General features: G+C 32.9%; 1 long non-coding RNA gene across 1 annotated transcript; it reads right to left on the minus strand.

Annotated features, from left to right (window-relative positions):
* Positions 1 to 1,157: 1,157 nt before the first annotated feature.
* LOC143077211 (uncharacterized) lies at positions 1,158 to 4,187 on the minus strand. Its single transcript, XR_012978936.1, has 2 exons — positions 3,886 to 4,187; positions 1,158 to 3,267 (listed from the first exon to the last, which is right to left on the minus strand). It is a non-coding gene; the product is annotated as an uncharacterized LOC143077211 (long non-coding RNA).
* Between the last annotated feature and the right edge of the window lie 17,515 nt (positions 4,188 to 21,702).

The raw sequence follows: 21,702 nt of genomic DNA on the forward strand, positions 1-21,702 counted from the left end.
GGTATCACTCTGGTCCATTTGATGTGCTCAATTTTTCTTACCAACAGTTTAATTGCCGTTATAAAAGCATCACTTCTTTTGTAAGACCCTAATGTTTATATCTCTTGCAAACAAAAAATTACATTGATTTTATAAAACTGTTTATAAGCAAGTTTTAATGACTTCGTTTCGTAGTGGACATTGTGTTAGGGACACATCTTCTAAAATAAAAAATCCTATGTTAAAAGCTGTTTATTAAAATATGTTGGCTCTAAACATACTTTTGAATTATTAAAGAACTTATATTAAGTAAAATTAATATTTATTTCTTCATTTTTTTACGATATTTGAGAGTATGAATGTTGAACAGGCGGTCTAGGGACATGCCATTTTGGTTGTTTTGGACCCTTCAGGAATCAATATCTTATCAATCTCTCTAAAAAATAAACTGTTTCTTTGCTTAAAAATGTTATATCTAATTCAATGTACTGACTGCACAAAACATTACTTGCAAAGATCAAACACATTTTTTTTTAAAGTGGCTGGGACAAGAAAGTACGTTTTTATTGAAAAACGCCCAAATAGGAAATACATGTGATATGGGCTTTGCTCATTGTTGAAGCCGTATAGTGACCTATAATTGTTAATTTCTGTGTCATAAAAATAAACTCATCATAGACACCAGAATTAAAATTTGTATATACGGCAGACGCGCTTCTCGTATACAAAAGACCCATCAGTGACGCTCGAATGTAAAACAATTTAAAAGGCCAAATAAAATACGAAATTGAAGAGCACTGAGGACCATAATTCCCAAAAGTTTTGCCAAATACAACCAAGGCAATCCACTCTTGAGGTAGAAAAGCCTTAGCATTTCAAAAATTCAAACGTTTTATAAACAGTTGATTTGTAAATATGACCATATCAATCAATGATAATTCATGTCAGCACAGAAGAATTGCTGACTAATGGGCTCTTGTGAACAGTTCCGTCATTGGCAATCATACCACATCTTCTTTTTTTTTTAACAATTTACAAAACAAAAGACAAGTCTCATTTAATGATGTTACAAATTACGTGTACTGTAAACAAACTCATGGTGATGGCGTCCGTAAAATATTCAAATTTTCCAAGCAAATCGAAATCAAAGTTTGGTCAACTCGCAATTGTAAAGAAGCTTTTATATATTATTTTTTATTCATTATAATTTGATCATGAAAAAAGATAGAAATATACAGTTCTACAACAGCACGTTGAAATACATACAATTTTTTTTCTGCAAGTTAAAACAAGTTTCCAGTTAAAAATTTCTGCATCACAAGTGCAAACATATTCCGAGTGCAATCTTCCACTTTTGGTGCTTCAGTACTATGCATTTCATCAAGTAACCAGGATACGGCAACATCAATAACAGTGCTTTTCAAACTATCTGTTCTTGAAAGGGCTTGGATAATTTGTGAGTTACTATCCTTGGTTTCTTCAATTAAAAATGGAACTGCGTCTGTTAAAACCTCCTTTAAAGCTTTCCTCATCACTTCTCTATTTTCAATGACGAATCCCCTGATGAGTGAAACGACGGATTCGACTACGACGTTATCACCTGGATCATAATGCATTTTTTGGAATTCTCGGATCTTGCTCCTAGGAACAATGTCAAAGTGAACTTGACCAGTACTTTGTTCTTTGTCGAAGTTCTTTAAATTCTCCATAGGATTTTTTTTAATCTCAACAATCTTAGGTACTATTTTGTGTATATCATCTTTATGTATACCGACAAAGAGATTGCTAGGAACAAAATAATGTTGCAGATCATTTTTACACAAGCAATTAACCATATACTCTAGGACATTTCGAAGGAATTTGAGAACATTGTCTTCTGTTCGGTATTCAAGTATTTGAGTTTCAGTTTTCTCAGAGACCCAGTATACAGCAGTTTTCCAGTGAAACGTTGTCAGTATTTCAGTATAATCTCGCAATGCACTTTTCTGTAAGGCTTTTATGATAAGGATGACATTTCGTTGTAGTTGAGTCATTGCTTTAGCTAACTTGATTTCTCCTATATTGCATGCAAGACAAAAATCAATATCTTTGGATGGTTCCACAAGGGCAGGTTTTGCAACGACGAAAAACTCACTGTTATATATATCTGTAACAACGTCTGTCGGAGGCCAATTTCTTTTTCGGTTTTGCCACTTATCTAAATACTCAGGTTTTCCTTTTAGAGGAAAAACTGGAATGAAATCTTTGCTTGTTTTATAGCTGTACTGAATAGTGACTTGATCGTCTACATCATTCACCGGAGCATGTTCGTCTCTCTGACTCTCATTATTCAATTTACCTGATACACCGGAGGTCGATGGCACATCATTAAAAGTTGAAAGGTCATTACTAGACTCCAGTTTTGGTTTCTTTGGATTTGAAGGACACGCTTGATGCAAAGTATTTTCACAATTAATAGCTTTAATGAGAGGATCGTATGTCTGATGGAAAATAGTTTTCTCGGTGTCACGAGACTTGGTTAATTTTTCCCAATCCTCAACAATACTGCTCAACGCTTTCGCTCCGCTGTATATCATTTTTTTTAATTCATCTGAATCTCCTTCAAGGTTTTTCTCGATGTTTTGCTTGATTTGCCCGGTGTCTTTCTTTTGTTTGTTTTGTTCCATGCTTAATTCTGGGCATTTAGGATTTGAATAATGCACTAATGACAATCCAGGTTTAATTTTATGATCTATAGAAACACGCAGTGTGTCTCGCCCTCGTGTTGAATCCATCTGAGTTACTATTTTATGAATATTTCTACTATGTTTGAAAGCTTCCGGTTTGATTTCACTAAGTAAATCACTTGGCAAATATTTGCCGTCGATCAGCTCAACTCCCGGAAACAGGGTTTTCAACGTACTGCCATTAATATATACAAAACATGGTAAGTTTTTTTTATATTCTAAGCATTCAATTGGAATAGAAATTCCAGAAATTATCAAATAATCAAAATCCCCTTCATCTCCATTTAGTCTCAATCTTGTTTTCTCATTAGTACTCCCAGCTACCATACATCGTTCTTGCCCAAAATGAGATAAAAACAGAGATATGTATTTGCAATACTTTTTTTGCCTCCTATCATTTGGAACTGGTTTTGCCATTCCTTCAAGGCGATCAATTAAATCTAGAATGCATGTGGTCTCATTGCACAAATCTTTGCTTGCCATTTCTTCAAGGCGATCAATCGAAGATAGAATGCCTGTGGTCTAATCGCACATATCTTTGCTTGCCATTTCTGATATATATCTGAAAACCAATAAAGAAACTAATATTTATATAAATGCTTACCTTTAACATGAAATGAGTAAACTCGTAGGTAAACATTATACCGTATGTATTTAATTACTTATAAAGTTTGAATCAGAACTTTCAAATGAGGGTCTGGATGTGGGGTCCTAAAAATCTGTTTTTTGGGGCCTTTTTTCTCCATTCTGTATAATTTTTGCCAATTATTCTCTCTTCTGTATAAATTAACACCTAATTATTCTTTATTCTTCATATTTTTGGTCCAGGTTTCTCTTTTTTTTTTTTATCATTTTGTGTCCATTATTCTCCACTCTGTAAACCCCAATCCATCTGCACGCACCCTCTTATATGCGTTAGTAACCTGAATAATTACGACAACCCCTTTTTAATACAACTTTTACCCAGGTGTCATATATACTATTTTTTGATAATTTCTCATCCCAGTTTCTTTTTGGTATTTTTTTTTAATTTTTATTCTGCATTTCCGCTTCACCCAGTCCTCGCTTAGTATTATATAGTTCATTGTAGAGAAAATATGTAGCAGAAAAACAAAAAATGATCATAAAATCAATGTTTATGCTTTTGTTTCTGTAATGTAAATATTTGCAGCTAACTTACCAAGTCTGCACCTCTCACAACACCAAATAAATCTCCGAATATAATCTAAGTATGATCAACAAACTGCTTTCTGCTTTTCGCTAACTTTCTTTAAAATGAAAGTGAACATCGATTTTTCAAAAAATTGAACTTCTGAAAAGTTCCAACTGTATAATAATCCAGTATTTAATCATAGTTAAATGTTGATAGTGTACACGTCGAGACGCAAAACTTTAAACGCTGCGAAGGTCGATAAGTAATTACCTGTGAACATTCCTTTTAAATCTATATCAAATTAAAGTATGTATATGACAACTAGAATCTCCAAGGAGCCTAAAACTTCCACCGACTTACTAAGGTTGAAAATATATATATATAGTATTAGTATACAAATTAAATAGCAACCGTGACAAGTGTCTTATTTCGTCAAAACATATGATTGATTCACATTAATTGGTCAATACTATTACATTGAAAGAAAATTGCACTTCTAAATTACAACGTGCAGAGATCTGAAACCGAACAAAGCTAAGAGTCGTCAATAAAAAACAATCTGACGGATAGTGAATTATTAATTCTACAAAGTGTAAGTCTACATTTTTTTGCTTTTTTATTGTAAAAAACAAAATTTTTAAAGGTTTAATCAGCATTTCCAATATTTACTCTGGAAACAGAAAAAAGACATATTGTGATCCAATCCAATGCTGATTCGCAAATACACCTGCATCACTTGAAGCAATTATTTCATGTCATTAATAACAGTTCTAAGACATCCAATTTTGACTGAATAAGTAGGATTTTAATATAAAAAAAACAAAAGTTAAATTCACAAGCAGTATTAGGTATATTGTAAGTTTTACAAATAATAACATTTCATATTGTGAGTAAACAAAATTTTAGCAGTAAATATACTGACCTTCTAATTTACATTTAATGTATAAGAACAACACATATAAATCCTGGTAAGAAACAAGAATTTAACACAAAGACATCTTTAATAACATTAACAGTACCAATTTTCCTGCACCAGATGTGCATTTCGACAATACATGTCTCTTCAGTGATGCTCATGGCCAAAATATTTGAAAGCCAATGTTTATATAAAAGATGAGGAGCTATAATCCAAAAGGTCCAAAAAGTATAGCCAAATCCGTGAAAGGAATCAGAGCTTTGCATGAGGGAGATACATTCCTTAATTTATCATAATTTATAACATTTTGTTACAGCAAATTTCAATAACACAAAAAAATCCGTATTTTCATGCCAGTACCGATGTTTTGGCTACTGGGCTGGTGATACACTCGGGGACTAACAGTCCACCAGCAGAGGTATCGACCCAGTGGTAGTAATACCATTAACAGTACCGTGTACCCAAATTCCTTTAAGTCACGTTTGTATCTACCTATTAACTAAATGTCTGCATAATATTAGAATGATTTTCCTGCACCAATAGACGTCTGAGGCTGTTCTGTTGAAGCCAAAATATGTTGATACCCCAAACGTTTTGAATAAGAGCTGTTTGACAGTGCAGTTTGATTTTTGTTTAAACACAATCTATGATGGACACTGAATTCGATATCCTAGTGATCCTACAGTTTTATGGCATATTTAATTACAACAAATGACTCATTGACCAATGGGGATTTACCTTTAAAAAGGCGTTTTGTCTACAAAAGACTCATGAGTGACGCTCGAATCAAAAGATGATTTATTAAAAAGGCCAAATGAAGTACGAATTTGGAGAGCATTGATGATTGAAAATTTCTATTTACGATATAACTTGTATATGAATATTTGACAACTATTTATCTAATAGGAATTAAAGGTCAAGTTTAAATCCTACTTGTAAATAGTTGATTAAATTCCAACAACTTGTATATTAAAAGTTGAACGAACAAATATGATTTAAGTTCAGACAGGAATTCAGTGTATACATTTGATAAATTATTAATATTAAAAATCGTGGGTCAAGATATGAAAATTTCTTTTGTATCAAAAACTATAATAAACTTTATTATCAAATAATGATGGGCATTGTAATTGCTAAAACCTACGAATAAAGTAATTATTAACGTTTTTAAAGATAATTAGAATTTTTCCAAAACTTATATGTAATGTAATTGTTACGTTATTTATCTAAACACTATATTACAAAAAAAAAAAAACTAATTTGTTCATATCAAAATAATTTTATTATCGTAACTGTTAAGTGATTCATCGTAAGTCAAATTAAAACTGGTGGACGTTTTCCTATGAAAAAAGCTAATACAGTTACAATTTCTTACACAGATAACATGCATTTAACTTTAGCAAACTTTGAGGATACTTATAATAACAACATAAATGTAACAAGACATAGGCATGATAGGGGCGTTTGTTTTTCCTCTCAATAAAAAATAGCAAAATGAATTAAAAAAAATCCCTCAATTGTTCACAATTCGATAATTAGATATAGAAAGATGTGGTATGAGTGGCAAAGAGACAACTCTCCATTCAAATAACAATTTATAAAAGTAAACCACAGGTCAAGGTACGGACTTCAACACGGAGCCTTGGCTCACACCGAACAGCAAGCTATAAAGGGCCCCAAAAATTAGTAATGTAAAAACATTCAAACGGAAAAACCAACGGTCTAATCTATATAAAAACGAGAAACGAGAAACCCGTATAAACTACATAAACAAACGAAAACTTCTGTACATCAAATTCATACACATAATGATATTAAGTTTAACTTTATTAATAAGCTTACTAGATAGCTAGAGTACTTCTTTATTGCAAACCGGTTTTGGATAATTACTGGGAAGTTAGTTTGGTAAACAGTTGTATCGACGTTTGTCTTAAATTTAGTGTATAAGAACTACAAGATTAGTATATATTGACTGCTCTTTGGATGTTTTAGAATAATTACGTGCCTTTGATGGTCTTTTTGAATCTGTTGACAATTTTGAATTTTTAACTCTTTTCACTACACTTCTACACAATCTCATCAAACAAAAGTTTAGTTTTCCTTTTTTTTTGTTTAGTTTTCCTATTCAACTGAATGTTTAACTTAGTTTGGTAAATTTGAATGTAAATATATTTGCTACAACTCATTTAAAGCTTTCTTCTTTATCGAAAAAGGAAACAAATGCTAGATATACTTACTGGATGCGGGATGAGCTGAATGAAACTGCTTCGTTTCTATTTAATAGTTGTTTTTTACGTTTCGGCAATGAAGTTCATCGACAAGTTGTAGGTATTCCAATGGACACCCTTTTATAATAATAGCAGACTTGTTATGTACTGTTATGTATATCAGTTTATGGCCAATCTTAGTAAAGACTCGTCTAAATTGCAACAACAATTATCGTTATCTTGATGAAATGTTTTTGTTAAATAATTTAAAATATACTGCCGACAGTTACCCAAAAGAACTTACTTATGATAAATCAAATATAAACGGCAATTACTGTCCTTTCCTAAATTTTGATATTTCAGTTTTACACAGGAAACTCTACATAAAAATTCACGCATCCTTTTTTGAACGGCCGGAGATGTTCATTTGGCCTAGTCTTACGATGTTTATATACACCAACTCGTAACTCGTTCATTATTTCCGTGTCTGTTGTGACGTTTTGAATTTCAATGAGCATAAGCTTTATATTACTAAAAAGTCATGAATTTCGTTTCCACAAATATCTTAAAGCCTTTTCTAAATTCTTCCATAGGTATGAAGATTTGGTTTGGAAGTTGGGTTGTAACTAAACATGGGATAGCACACATCAACATACAAAGATGTTATTTATCGAGCCCGGAAGTTTAGATATAATCCGGGTAAACTAATCGATCCTTTAAATAAACTAATTCTAAAAGGTTACCAATTCAACACTATAATTAGATCTTTTAATATTGTTTTGTTGGTATCAATATTGATTTTGTTATCGGTAAATTAGATTTAAACTAAATATTACTTTCATAAACATATGAACAATCTTACGATACCTGTATCTTGGCATTGCACAAGATCATGTATTTTTCTGATTTTTGATAACGTCTTTTCACTTACTCTATTTAATATTGAATATGTACTGGTTGATATTTATGTCTAAGATGCATGATTTTGTTGTTTTTGGCTTTAAACTAGCTGTCAGTACTCCCAGATCTGTTCTTAGTATTTGTTTTAAGGGAGAGTTGGCTATCATACCACATGTTCCTATTGTTATAGCTAGCTACAAATTTAGGATGAATTCACCATTTTACGTGATATATTAGATAACAATCCTTTTCTTTTCAATTGATAAACAAATCATTTCAAAATAAAGACGATAAATTTAATCATTTTTTTTCAATGAAAAATTATTCAGTGCACGCGTGATTTTACAGAAATGCTCATGATGGTAGAGGAGCAGACGTAAACCAATCTTTAGTTCAATAAGGTAAAAGACCATGTTGTGTGACTGTAAACTTATAACGAAAGTGAATAACTGATACTATTCCATATTGATAAAACTTAAGTATGTTTTTCTATATGAATAGGTTTTTGAATAAATAAGCATATACCCCTCGTAAAACGTCGCCATCTTCACGTGTATGATTTTGGTAAAAAAACGTTTGATGTACAATTGGTTTTGGTAAATAATTTCCTTTTCCGTTGGCCTCAGTAAATATCTGTTTTTCAATTTCAATAATATTAGTTACATAGTGTGCTAGTGACCTAATACGGTATATATGGGGTCAGTAAATTCCATATGGGGTGAGAGCGAAGCTCGAATCCCCATATGGAATTTACTGACCCCATATATACCGTATTACGTCACTAGCGCACTATGTAACGAATTTATCTTACCGACTATCTTAACGTGTGAAATACTAGTGATTCTCAAAATGAGCAAGTCTTCGGCAATACTGTTAGCATTAAGAAAATACTTCCATTGATCCCACAAAAACAGATGCCAACAATAACGACTTGTAAGGTTTAAATGTGTTTTATGAATTTATTTCAATCTTAATCATCAATTTCTTCCGTCTGTTGGAACTTTTAAGTTTTTCTCAGTACCGTTTTGTTTTTATAAAGGGACATAACACCTTTACTAACCGTGTATGAAATAAGCCCCGCCCCCTTCTTACCTAATATGGAATATTAAGGGGCGTAACTCCACTACTAACCGTGTATGAGATAAGGCCCGCCTCCCTACTAACCTAATATCAAATATACACGGTTTGCACGCGGACGCTTTTAACCAATCATATTCCTTGAAATGTATAGGAGGTAAGATAAAACCACATATTTACCTCATCAAAAGACAGTAATTGTATAAGGATTGTTATATTCTGTTAAATTTGAAATTATTTTTGGATTTATCAAAACTTTACATTTTCTTGATGATTCTGGGCCTCGGTTTCCAAGTGGTCTAAGTTCAACTACTGCAATCACTAGCCGGTCAACACTGGGAATGTGAGTTCGGTCCCCGCTCGTGCGGATGCACTCGACTCCAATCTTAATTGAATAGGATTATCGGTTTTCCTATCGAAGGTAGGTAATTTTCTCTGGACACTCCAACCATAAAAACTGACCGCCATGGAATAGCTTAAAAGTGGCGCTTAAAGTGGCGTTAAAACACCAACTATCAATCAATCAATCTTGATGATTTTCGTTGTCATGCTATCTTCTTTTTATGAAGTTTTATACTCTCTTATACCAATCATGATTTCGATCATGAAGAAGAGTAGCAATTTGTGTAAAATAAAAAGACCATACAAAGGGATTATAAGAAACATATGATGAAAAAAGACTATGACTGAATGAACCGAATAAAAAACCATGAAAAAAAAGATAGTACAATACGACCCACATAAAACAGGAGTCCCAAAGTGATTTGAATAGTAAGCTGTTCCTGCTCATCTAGCGTACCCATCGTGTTATTTATAAGAAATGACACACATCGATAATTAAAGTCGAATTCGATAATGTCTTATACAGTGAACTGATTTTTTGCTACATCAATTTTGATATATAAAAGCAACAGTAGATGTTCAAATGCCATAAATCGATTATGAGAAATCAAATTTGGGTTACACACCAAAACCGGGGGAAACACACCAACTACAAAAGGAAAACAAAGAAACAACAGGAACACCGAAGTGCAACGATATATTCAAGATCATGTGTCTTATGTTTAAAATGGAAGTTCACGTCATAAAAATAGAAGTTAATTCTTGAACTTCAAACATAAATTTAGTTAAAAATCAGATCGATGTTTAAGGAATGAATACATGGTTTGTTTTCCCTACTTTGTTTTTTTTTTCGACTCTATTTTTTGGTTGTTCCACACTTGGCCGCCATCACTGTGGATTTAGCTTGAATGGTACTGACGAGTCGTATGTAGACGAAACGCGAGTTCGGCAAACTAGATAATAAGCAAGATATCTTCGATGAATTTTTTTTCTTTCTTGTCAACGCTAACTCAATCGTTTTTTTAATCAATCACCAACGAAAAAATAAAAACAATGACTCACGAAAATTACATGTATCCGAAATCTTTATCTGACATCCACTCGAGTATCCACTTGGCAGAATGACAGAATGACGAAATGACGGACAAGGGTAAAACTATATGGCACCGACAACTTCGTTGCGGGGCCATAGAAAATAACAATCAGTTACCATTACGCGTTATATTTAACAATGAACATCACCATAATTATATACACAAGGAGTTAAACTCTCTATATAGGTATAGAACAAATCTATTACAAAACACGAAACTTATCTGTTTCTCAAATATGCAAAATTCATTTACGGAAATTCTGTTTTGAATTTTTCTCGGAAATTGCATTCGAACTTATTTTAGATTGCAACTTTTTATGTTGTGCATACCAATTTATAAATTTCTAAGTATTTAATTGGTAAATAATATATACTTCTTCTATTATATCTTCTTTTTAAAAGGCGGTAAATATAGAAGGAAAGGAATTTTCGAACAAGAAAGCACCCCTTTTCTTCTTCAAAACCACCGACCAAATATAAAAAGTATGAAACCAATTCCTTGATGAGTTTTTAGCTCACCTGGCCCGAAGGGCCAAGTGAGCTTTTCCCATCACTTTGCGTCCGGCGTCCGTCGTCGTCGTCGTCGTCGTCCGTCGTCTGTCGTCCGTCGTCTGTCGTCCGTCGTCGTTAACTTTTACAAAAATCTTCTCCTCTGAAACTACTGGGCCAAATTGAACCAAACTTGGCCACAATCATCATTGGGGTATCTTGTTTAAAAAATGTGTGGCGTGACCCAGTCAACCAACCAAGATGGCCGCCACGGCTAAAAATAGAACATAGGGGTAAAATGCAGTTTTTGGCTTATATCTCAAAAACCAAAGCATTTAGAGGAAATCTGACAGGGGTAAATATGTTTATCAGGTCAAGATCTATCTGCCCTGAAATTTTCAGATGAATCGGTCATTCCGTTGTTGGGTTGCTGCCCCTGAATTGGTCATTTTGAGGAAATTTTGCTGTTTTTGGTTATTATCTTGAATATTATTATAGATAGAGATAAACTTTAGACAGCAATAATGTTCGGCAAAGTTAGATTTACAAATAAGTCAACATGACCGAAATGGTCAGTTGACCCCTTTAGGAGTTATTGCCCTTTATAGTCAATTTTTAACCATTTTTCATAAATATAAGTAATCTTTTACAAAAATCTTCTCCTCTGAAACTACTGGGCCAAATTAATCCAAACTTGGCCACAATCATCTTTGGGGTATTTAGTTTAAAAAATGTGTGGCGTGACCCGGTCAACCAACCAAGATGGCCGCCACAGCTAAAAATAGAACATAGGGGTAAAATGCAGTTTTTGGCTTATAACTCAAAAACCAAAGCATTTAGAGGAAATCTGATGGGAGTAAAAATGTTTATCAGGTCAAGATCTATCTGCCCTGAAATTTTCAGATGAATCGGTCAACCTGTTGTTGGGTTGCTGCCCCTGAATTGGTAATTTTGAGGAAATGTTTGCCGTTTTTGGTTATTATCTTGAATATTATTATAGATAGAGATAAACTGTAAACAGGAATAATGTTCAGCAAAGTTAGATTTACAAATAAGTCAACATGACCGAAATGGTCAGTTGACCCCTTAAGGAGTTATTGCCCTTTATAGTCAATTTTTAACCATTTTTCATAAATCTAAGTAATCTTTTACAAAAATCTTCTCCTCTGAAACTAATGGGCCAAATTAATCCAAAGTTGGCCACAATCATCTTTGGGGTATCTAGTTTAAAAAATGTGTGGTGTGACCCAGTCAACCAACCAAGATGGCCGCCACGGCTAAAAATAGAACATAGGGGTAAAATGCAGTTTTTGGCTTATAACTCAAAAACCAAAACATTTAGAGGAAATCTGACAGGGGTAAATATGTTTATCAGGTCAAGATCTATCTGCCCTGAAATTTTCAGATGAATCGGTCAACCTGTTGTTGGGTTGCTGCCCCTGAATTGGTAATTTTGAGGAAATTTTGCTGTTTTTGGTTATTATCTTGAATATTATTATAGATAGAGATAAACTGTAAACAGCAATAATGTTCATCAAAGTAAGATTTACAAATAAGTCAACATGACCGAAATGGTCAGTTGACCCCTTTAGGAGTTATTGCCCTTTATAGTCAATTTTTAACCATTTTTCGTAAATCTTCTCCTCTGAAACTACTGGGCCAAATTAATTCAAACTACGCCACAATCATCTTTGAGGTACCTTGTTTGAAAAATGTGTCCGATGACCTGGCCATCCAACCAAGATGGCCACCACGGCTAAAAATAGAACAGGGGTAAAATGTAGTTTTTTGCTTATAACTCTGAAACCCAAATCATTTAGAGGAAATCTGACAAGGAGGTTAATTGTTAATCAAGTCAATATATATCTGCCCTGAAATATTCAAATGAATTGGACAACCGGTTGTTGGGTTGCTGCCCTCCAATTGGTAATTTTTAAAGAAATTTTGCTGTTTTTGGTTATTATCTTGAATACTATTATAGATAGCAATAAACTGTAAACAGCGATAATGTTCATCAAAGTAAGATCTACAAATAAGTCCACATGACCTAAATGGTCAATTGACCCCTTAAGGAGTTATTGCCCTTTATAGTCAATTTTTAACAATTTTCATTAATTTGGTAAATTTATGTAAATTTTTACCAAATATTTTTCTCTGTTACTAATGGGCAAAGTTCATTATAGATATAATTGTAAGAAGCAAGAATGTTCAGTAAAGTAAGAACTTCAAACACATCACCATCACCAAAATACAATTTTGTCATGAATCCATTTGTGTCCTTTGTTTAATATGCACATAGACCAAGGTGAGCGACACAGGCTCTTTAGAGCCTCTAGTTCCTTTACAAATTTGAATTTGAGTGCACAAAGAAGAAGAAGATATGAAACAAATTTGTTTCGAATTTTGGATTCACGTTCAACAAAATCATCAAAGATACTGGTTAAAACATCGGTGAAAGCTTCTCGAAGTTTATCTTTCTCCTCTATATATCTATTGAAGATAGCTTTAAAAAGTCTGAGTGTTAATTGATGATCATTGTAATCCATCAAAAATTCTTCCAATTTTTTCCGCGTCATTGTTTCACACTGCTCTACACCATAGCCATCCATACTCATCAACAATCGCAATTCCGTTTCCGGATCCTTTTGAATTTCAAGTATAAGCTGATTTATCGAAGAAGCATCCTGATGATCCATGCCTTCAAAAAGATTACTTTCAATAAAATAATGCTGAAGATTATGTTCAGTCAAACATTTTGTCATTTAATCCAGACTAGGTGAAGTAGTTTAGATACGTTTCTTTCTGTGTTTTGTTCAATGATAGATTGATCTACAATCTCTGAAATCCAATACAGTGCAGTTTTCCAATAAAATGAGGTAACGATTTTTGAATGATTGCGTAAAGTACATTTATTGAAAGCCTTAACTATCAACAAAACGCGTTTTTGTACTGTTCTCAACGCCTCTGAAAGTTCCTTTTCTGCCATGCTAAACGCCAAACAAAAGTCTTTCTCTTTCTCTCGATGGCTTGGCAACAAGGAAGATTTGACAGTTTGAAATTCTATTTACAGTGTTTTCAGGGGGCCAATGTGATTTTCGGTCCCGTTTTCTCCACTTGTCTAGCCCTTTTGGTTCTCCTTTTATTTGGAGCATAGGAATATAATCTTTATGTTTTTTACGACTGTAGAATATTTTAACTTCATTCACTCCAATTTTGTCATCATTTTCACATCTGGAAGAGGTGTTTTTAAGTAAACATTCGTTCCATTATTGTTCTTGATTGTCATTCAAGGGTTTTGAAAGAGCCCTATATTTTTCTAATAATTGGTTTATTTTTTCTGTGCTTGCTGATGGATTATTTTGTATAGCTTTGTCAAGACTATCTGCCAAGGTCATCACTAAATTTTTTGATGCTTCCGGTAATGTTATTCCAGGGTCTGAACATCTAGAATCTTCATAAATCGTTATTGAAAGTCCAAGTTTTATTTTCTGATCTATGAATATAGTGTTTCTATTTCTTAACAAAAGTTTTATAATGTCTCCAACATGTTTAAATGCTTCGGGCTTAATCTCACTTAATAAACTACTAGGAAGATATTTACCATCCACTATTTCAATGTCAGGAAACTGTTCTTGCACGAAGGATCCATTTACATGAACAAAACAAGATGGTCTATCCCGTTTGTACTCAATATATTCTGAAGGAATTGCAATTTCTGATATCAGTAGATAGTCATAATCCCCGTCATCTATGGATGTACATAAACGTGTATTTTCCTCTGTACTTCCTCCAATCATAAAACGTTCTTTACTAAAATGACTTAAAAACCGAGTAATGTAAGAATATAATTTATTAATGCTATAATCGCTAGGCCGAGGGCTAGACTGCCTTTCGAGTTCTTTTATAATATCACAAAAATTCATCTTACGAATTCCATCAGGTAGTTCCATTTCTTGACCTTTTGTAAATTAATCATGATTTTAAATTTAGTAAATAGTATAACATATAAATAAACTAATTCGTAATTTTAACAAAAAAAAGTTTATTCTTAGATTTTAAATGATGTTTAGCATGATTGTTCTGTCTTTGCATCTGTAGTGATGACTTTTGTCAATGTCTTAGTCACGATCTTATGTATGCATTGCTTTTAAAAACTGATTTTTTTTATTTCAATATTTCAAATACACGATAATATTTGCGGAGTAGGGCTCAAGTGTTAACCTTTTAATGAAAAGAAAAGTTAATGAGATAGATGAGAGACATCTACCGAACAAATATATCGTCTATTAACAAGAACCAAGTAATTCTTGTTTATTTTGCCCACTCTTAAATCTTTGATGAAGAGTTATTTTGACTGTGGTTTGATTTCATTGTTATAATTATTGATGTTGCCTGTCCTTCGACTTTTAGTTTCGTTTTTAATTTCCCTCAAGGCTTTATTCTAATTTTATGCTTTTTTCTTCGGTATCTTCGTCTTTGTGTTAAATTCAACGCATTACATAACAACCTAAATGTCTGTGAGCACTGTATCCGCAAACATAGCTATTTGAGTTTTTATGCCAAAGTGTGAAAGAAGACAAATAAGGCTCATAAAATATACGCGAAGAACAGCATTGATGTTATAGTTTTAATATAAGCAGAAGCGTGTTACCAAAGAAATCATAACATAACACGCAATCCTTGTAATGTTGTATCAACTGTGATATTTCTACAATATTTATATGCCTATTTTGTAGTCGAAATTTCTCCTACAAAACCTATGTGAAAATTATGGAAAACTTTTCACAATCTTATCGGTATATCGCAATTGCATCTTTTTTTCTTATGAATATTGTTTTTTTCTTTAGCAATTTCCTTGGCCACTGCTAAATTTCGGATAAACATTGTGTATTGCAAATAAAGGCAAAAGTAGTATACCGCTGATTAACAGCAACAATTCGATAGCAAACACAAATCCGGAAAACAAAGTATTACCGTTGAAAACACATCAACTATAAGAGGACAACAACAGAACAACTAAGAACTGATCTTTAAGAAAAGTAAATGCCAACATACAGAGATACAGACTCTGTGTGTGGACAATTACCATATTCCTGGCTTGGTATAGAACATTTGAAGAAAAAATGGTGGAATTATCTTGGTATAACGGCAAGCCCAAAGTCATGCTTGTATGGCAGTGTTGAAAATACAGCTAAATTGATCACTACGTGACAGGAATACAGTACAAAAACAACAAGATCATTCAGAACAGAGAAATATATTTACAATCAATATTATAGTACATAACTGCGCGTCAAACGAATGAATCAACGTTACAAAACCTGAAGATTTTTTTGTTACATTCATATCATCATTAATAAATTGCTAAAAATAAAATAGATAACTACAATTAGAAGACGTTTACAAGAATATCAATTGGTAGTGAATATGTAATGGTGATATTTTATGTATCTTTTAAACAAGATAAGCTATCAAAATGAAATTGTGTACTTTGTGATGGTGTTATTATTCTACCAATTTTGCAAACTCCGAAACAGGGGTGACGTTGCTTCGCTAAACTATCAACGTAGCGTAGTAAAGAGGACGTAAACGCTGTTTTGGAGTTCGCCAATTTTGGTTTGTCGTCTAATGTAAACTTGATATAAAAAAATCATGTTCACATAGTCGATTTAAACCATGCATATGATTTTTTTGTTTTAATTTTTAAAATACACATTGGAAATACAAATAGAATGAGATGAAAAAAAACTTTAATATAGACAAGATCACATAAGAAAAAACAGTAACAAACAACATAAGAAATTAAACCCTGTAGACGAACCATGTGTAACTTGAATATACCGACAAATATAACATATATAAAAATGTATTCAAAATACAGAATTTAAAACAAAAACGAAATAAACAGACAACACAAAATGAACTACCTCAATTGAAAACAAAACCAAATACTGTATATACCAAATTGCAATATTTCAATCTGGCTTTGGAATTCAAACGAACTTGATTTTAGAAAACATACGAGTATATTGATTTACCTTTTTAAAAAATCCTGTTCGAGCTTTGGCGAAAAGTATCAACTTATTTGACTTTTCTTTTATTCCAAAGTCTTAAATGTTCTAATGAATGATATACTTAATTCAAAGAAACATGAAAAACCAACAGATATTAACGTCCTATAATATTATTCGGTAACATTTAAAAGCATGTATTGATTGCTTTGATGTGATATGCTGCGATCAAAACGCATGAATATATACAACATTATATTACTAGCAATAATTAAAGTTTGATAAACATCTGCTTGCTGCACAAATTTGCGTTTTAAACCTATCTTCAATTTAATCGAATTGTATTGTCATTCCTAAGACTGTATGTCTGTTTAAATATCTATATTATAAAAGAAGACGTGGTATGATTGCCAATGAGACAACTCTCCACAAGATACCAAAATGACACAGCAATTAACAACTATAAGTCACCGTACGGTCTTCAACAATAAGCAAGGCCCATACCGCATAGTCAGCTATAATGGGCCCCCAAATTACAATGTAAAGTCGGAGGAGTTGTGTATTGGTTGTCCTTATGTATTGCTGTTCTTAGAACTATTTTTGGTGATCCTTTTATTCGTTGTTTGTATCACATAAAAACTATATACGATATAAATTGCTACTTATAATCATTTGAAGTAAATTGAAAATTACTTATATATCAAGTCTTCAATTAAACTTTGAAAATCGGTTCGTTTTATTTTTATGTATGTTGCAAATTATATTTGTCCATCGTCATTTATTATACCTTCAATGTAAAGGAGAAGCGGGGGCCCCGATGGCCGAGTGCTTTACGCAGTTACTACTGGAATCACTAGCCAGTCAAAACTGAGGTTGTGAATTCGAACCCCGCTCATACAGGTGCACTCAATTCCAATCTTGATTCACTAGGATTGTCAGTTTTTCTATCAAAGGTCGCTGGTTTTGTCCGGGTATTCTGGCTTCCTCCACAAACAAAACAGGTCTCCACGCAATAACCCAACAGCGGTACTAAAGAGTGGCGTTAAAACACATACACAAACAAAATCAATCAAAAGTTGGAGCTATAGTGCATTCACCTTGTCTGCGGGTCTGTCTTTTCGCTCTACAAATAAAGGCAACAGTAGTATACCGCTGTTCAAAACTCATAAATCCATGGACAAAAAACAAAATCGGGGTAACAAACTAAAACCGAGGGAAACGCATTAAATATAAGAGGAGAACAACGACATAACACTAAAATGTAACACACATAGACAAAATCCCACGAGAATAACAAATATAACATATATATATATATAACATCAAAACCAAATACATGAATTTGGGATAGACAAGTACCGTGACATGTCTTATCGCAATGTGAATTTACACTAAAAAATAAGAGAAAACAAACGACACAACATTATAATGTAATACACACAAAAACGAACTATAATATAACAATGGCCATATTCCTGACTTGGTACAGGGCATTTTTAAAGGAAAAAATGGTGGGTTGAACCTGGTTTTGTGGCATGCCAAACCTCGCACTTTTATGGCCATGAGATATATAACATCAAAATGACAACACAGGACTACAATATAAATAAATTGGAGAACACAATTGACAAAGAATCACACGAACAACAGCCAACAAAAGGCAACAAGTTCAAAATTTTAATACGCCAGAAGTGTATTTTGTCCACACAAGACCTACGTGTGACGCCCAGATACAAAAGTTTGAAAGCCGAAACGAGTACAAAGTTGAACAGCATCGAGGACCAAAAGATCAAAAAGGTTGTGCCAAAAACTATTGTTTGTCTGTTTGTCTTTTTCATTTTTAGCCATATGGCGTTGTCAGTTTATTTTAGATTTCTGAGTTTGACTGTCCCTTTGGTATTTTTCGTCACTCTTTTATTAAAGAAAAACGCTTAAGGTACCGCTTTTCCAAGAAAACTAGTACTTTTTGCTATGCAAGAGATTATACAATTTTTCTACTGACTTAAATTATGTGAAGATCGATGGTATAGTGGTCAGCTTAAATACTACTAAATAACGAGGCCCAATTTGTGACCCGGCATGACGTAAAACGACGAATCAAAGAATTCAACTTGCTTTAATTAAGTAACGTATCTGCGATGTCGCTGGTGTGTTTTAGTGTCCTATAAAATAACATAGACCTTTATTTCCATGTACCATCTTCAGAAAATACCAAGGTACAATTCAAAACCTTATGTTGAATAAATTAGAAAATACCATGCATGACAAAAAGAAAAAGAAGAAAAGTAAGAACATTCGTTGACTGACATTGACTGTTATAGTTGTCCAATTTATACAGATTTGGCAGTCTTTAAGTCATATTGTTTATTTTTATGTGACATTTTTCGAATTTCTGTCAAGGCAAAAAAAATATCTAAAGAACAAGTTATAAAACAAAGCTACTATACTTCCAAAGTTAACAAGCAATTTTCAATTAAATGTGTCAGGACAAGTGATGAACACAATGGAAGTATGTTGTGGCATGACATCACAAGAACACTCACACACAAACAGTATCATTAATATACAATTTATCATTTGAAGTGTCACACGTTTTTGATCATACGTCTATGTTTTTTGGTTTCTCAAACTGATGGGGTGTTGTCTCATTGGCAATTATACCACATCTTATTCTTATAGCATGGCTTTTTGCTACTGATTGAAAAATATGTTATTTGACCGACCATACATTTCGTAAATATATATACTTACATAGTTAACAACTCTAAGATAACGGCTGCGTCGATACATATTACAATTGAATTGCAAATTCCTTGTAAGACTTTCAAGCAATACTATCACGTGTGTACTAAAAAGGGTGCATCTATCTATTTTGTTTAATTTTGAAGACCCTATAATAGTTAGGTCTCAATAGCACTTGTTCTATATTATGGATATTGAATGCAGTTGGAATATAATTATTTGTGGGTTGTTCATCGGCCATAATTGATGGCTTGTTTATTTCCAAAACAATTTGGCCCAAAATGAGATAGGAATTGTCTGCCCTAGAAAAAAGTTAATTTACTGTGCAGAATCTGTGATCATATTAACAGAGCAAGTCTATATAGAAAAAGAAGATATGGTATATATGATGTCCAATGAGACAATGTCTTCGCTAGAGACTAAATGACACAGAAATTAACAACTAGTATACGTCACAGTACTGCATTATATCATCAAAACACCTGGAGAAAGATGTTGCTTTGTGGTTCCTTAACTACATTTAGATATAAATAGCGAACCAGATTCGAATTTCAGAATTCAAAATACTATAAATCTGAAAAAAGAATATGAGGCATGATTAGCAATAAGACAACTCTTCACAAGAGAACAAATCACACATAAATTAACAACTATAGGTCACCTTTTGGCCTTTAACAATGAGCAAAGTCCATACCGCATAGTCAGCTATAAAAGGCCCCGAAATGACAAATATAAAACAATTCAGACGAGAAAACTAACGGCCTTATTTATGTACAGAATAAGAAACAAACGACAACCACTGAATTACAGGATTCTTACTTGGGACAGGTAGGTCCATACAGAATGTGGTGGGGTTAAACATGTAAGCGTGATCCCAACCCTCCCCTAACCTGGTACAGTGGTGCAACAGAACAAATTATCTGTATTTACAAATTTTAAATCTGTTTACCGCATATTAATATTGAAAACATATGTATCGGAAGATCATGACGACTATCATATACCAGTCGTGAGCTAAACCCAGGTCTCTGACACAGTTACATTTAAACTCTATGAATACGAACAGCAGAGGATGTATTAAGTCTACTCGGACTAGGAAAGCAACGCTTCAGTGTCAAGGATCATGTTACCTAAAACGAAAATCTCATCCGATCATTATAAACGTAAATTACCACTTTACCTCTAACAAATGAACTTACTAAACGCTTGACTAACGTATAGCTTTAGCAAATAGAGAGTTTTTTGGTATGAATCCACTGGGTCTAGGGGAACGTATATACTCCTGTTTCATCATTATATAATATTCCGCCTAAAACATAATAGTTTTGAGTTTAAACATATTTTATTTGCTTACATATGCAAAAAAGAATGAGACACAAGTTAATAAAACTTATATAGTCTTATACAATGGTAAACATAACCTTTCCTGCAAAGACTGTGAAATTCAACTCGTCAGTGTGTTGCTTGTTCTTTACTATGACGTTACTGTTTTTGAGTAAACATGACAATTTTCCGGAAAAAACCCCAACAAAAAAACGTTTTTAAGTAACTTAGATAAAGCTATTTAATTTGTCACTCTTCATGCACATGATGTGACCAAGAACGCGTATTTATCTACTGGGTGTACATGGCACTGGAAAACGCCAATTTTCGCAGTAAGTCAATTATAGATTAAAAGTATCTACAAAATCGACATTTTTATAAGAAAAAGATTGATGATTTTGAATCTGACAAAACAGTAAGCGGGATCCGGGAATCAGAATTGACGATTTTATGAGCTTCAGTCCATGCTTGGAAGTTGCCCTTGCTTATATAGAAAATGGTGGATTAAACCTTGTTTTAGCTAGCTAAACCTATCACTAGTAAAGAACTCTATTATATTGAGGCAGCAAGGCAAACAAATTTAAAAGGTTTAAATATCAAAATTTGGGCTAGAGCAGTTAACACTGTGTTCTAATCTTAATTAATAAAAAAATTACTATCTCAACAAAAGAAAAGCAAAATGACATATTATAGACACTCTATTATAGACAAAGTTCATTAACAAAAATGTAGGACAAATGTGAC

Source organism: Mytilus galloprovincialis, chromosome 1 (assembly GCF_965363235.1).
Source record: "Mytilus galloprovincialis chromosome 1, xbMytGall1.hap1.1, whole genome shotgun sequence".
In the NCBI taxonomy this organism is placed as follows: domain Eukaryota; kingdom Metazoa; phylum Mollusca; class Bivalvia; order Mytilida; family Mytilidae; genus Mytilus; species Mytilus galloprovincialis.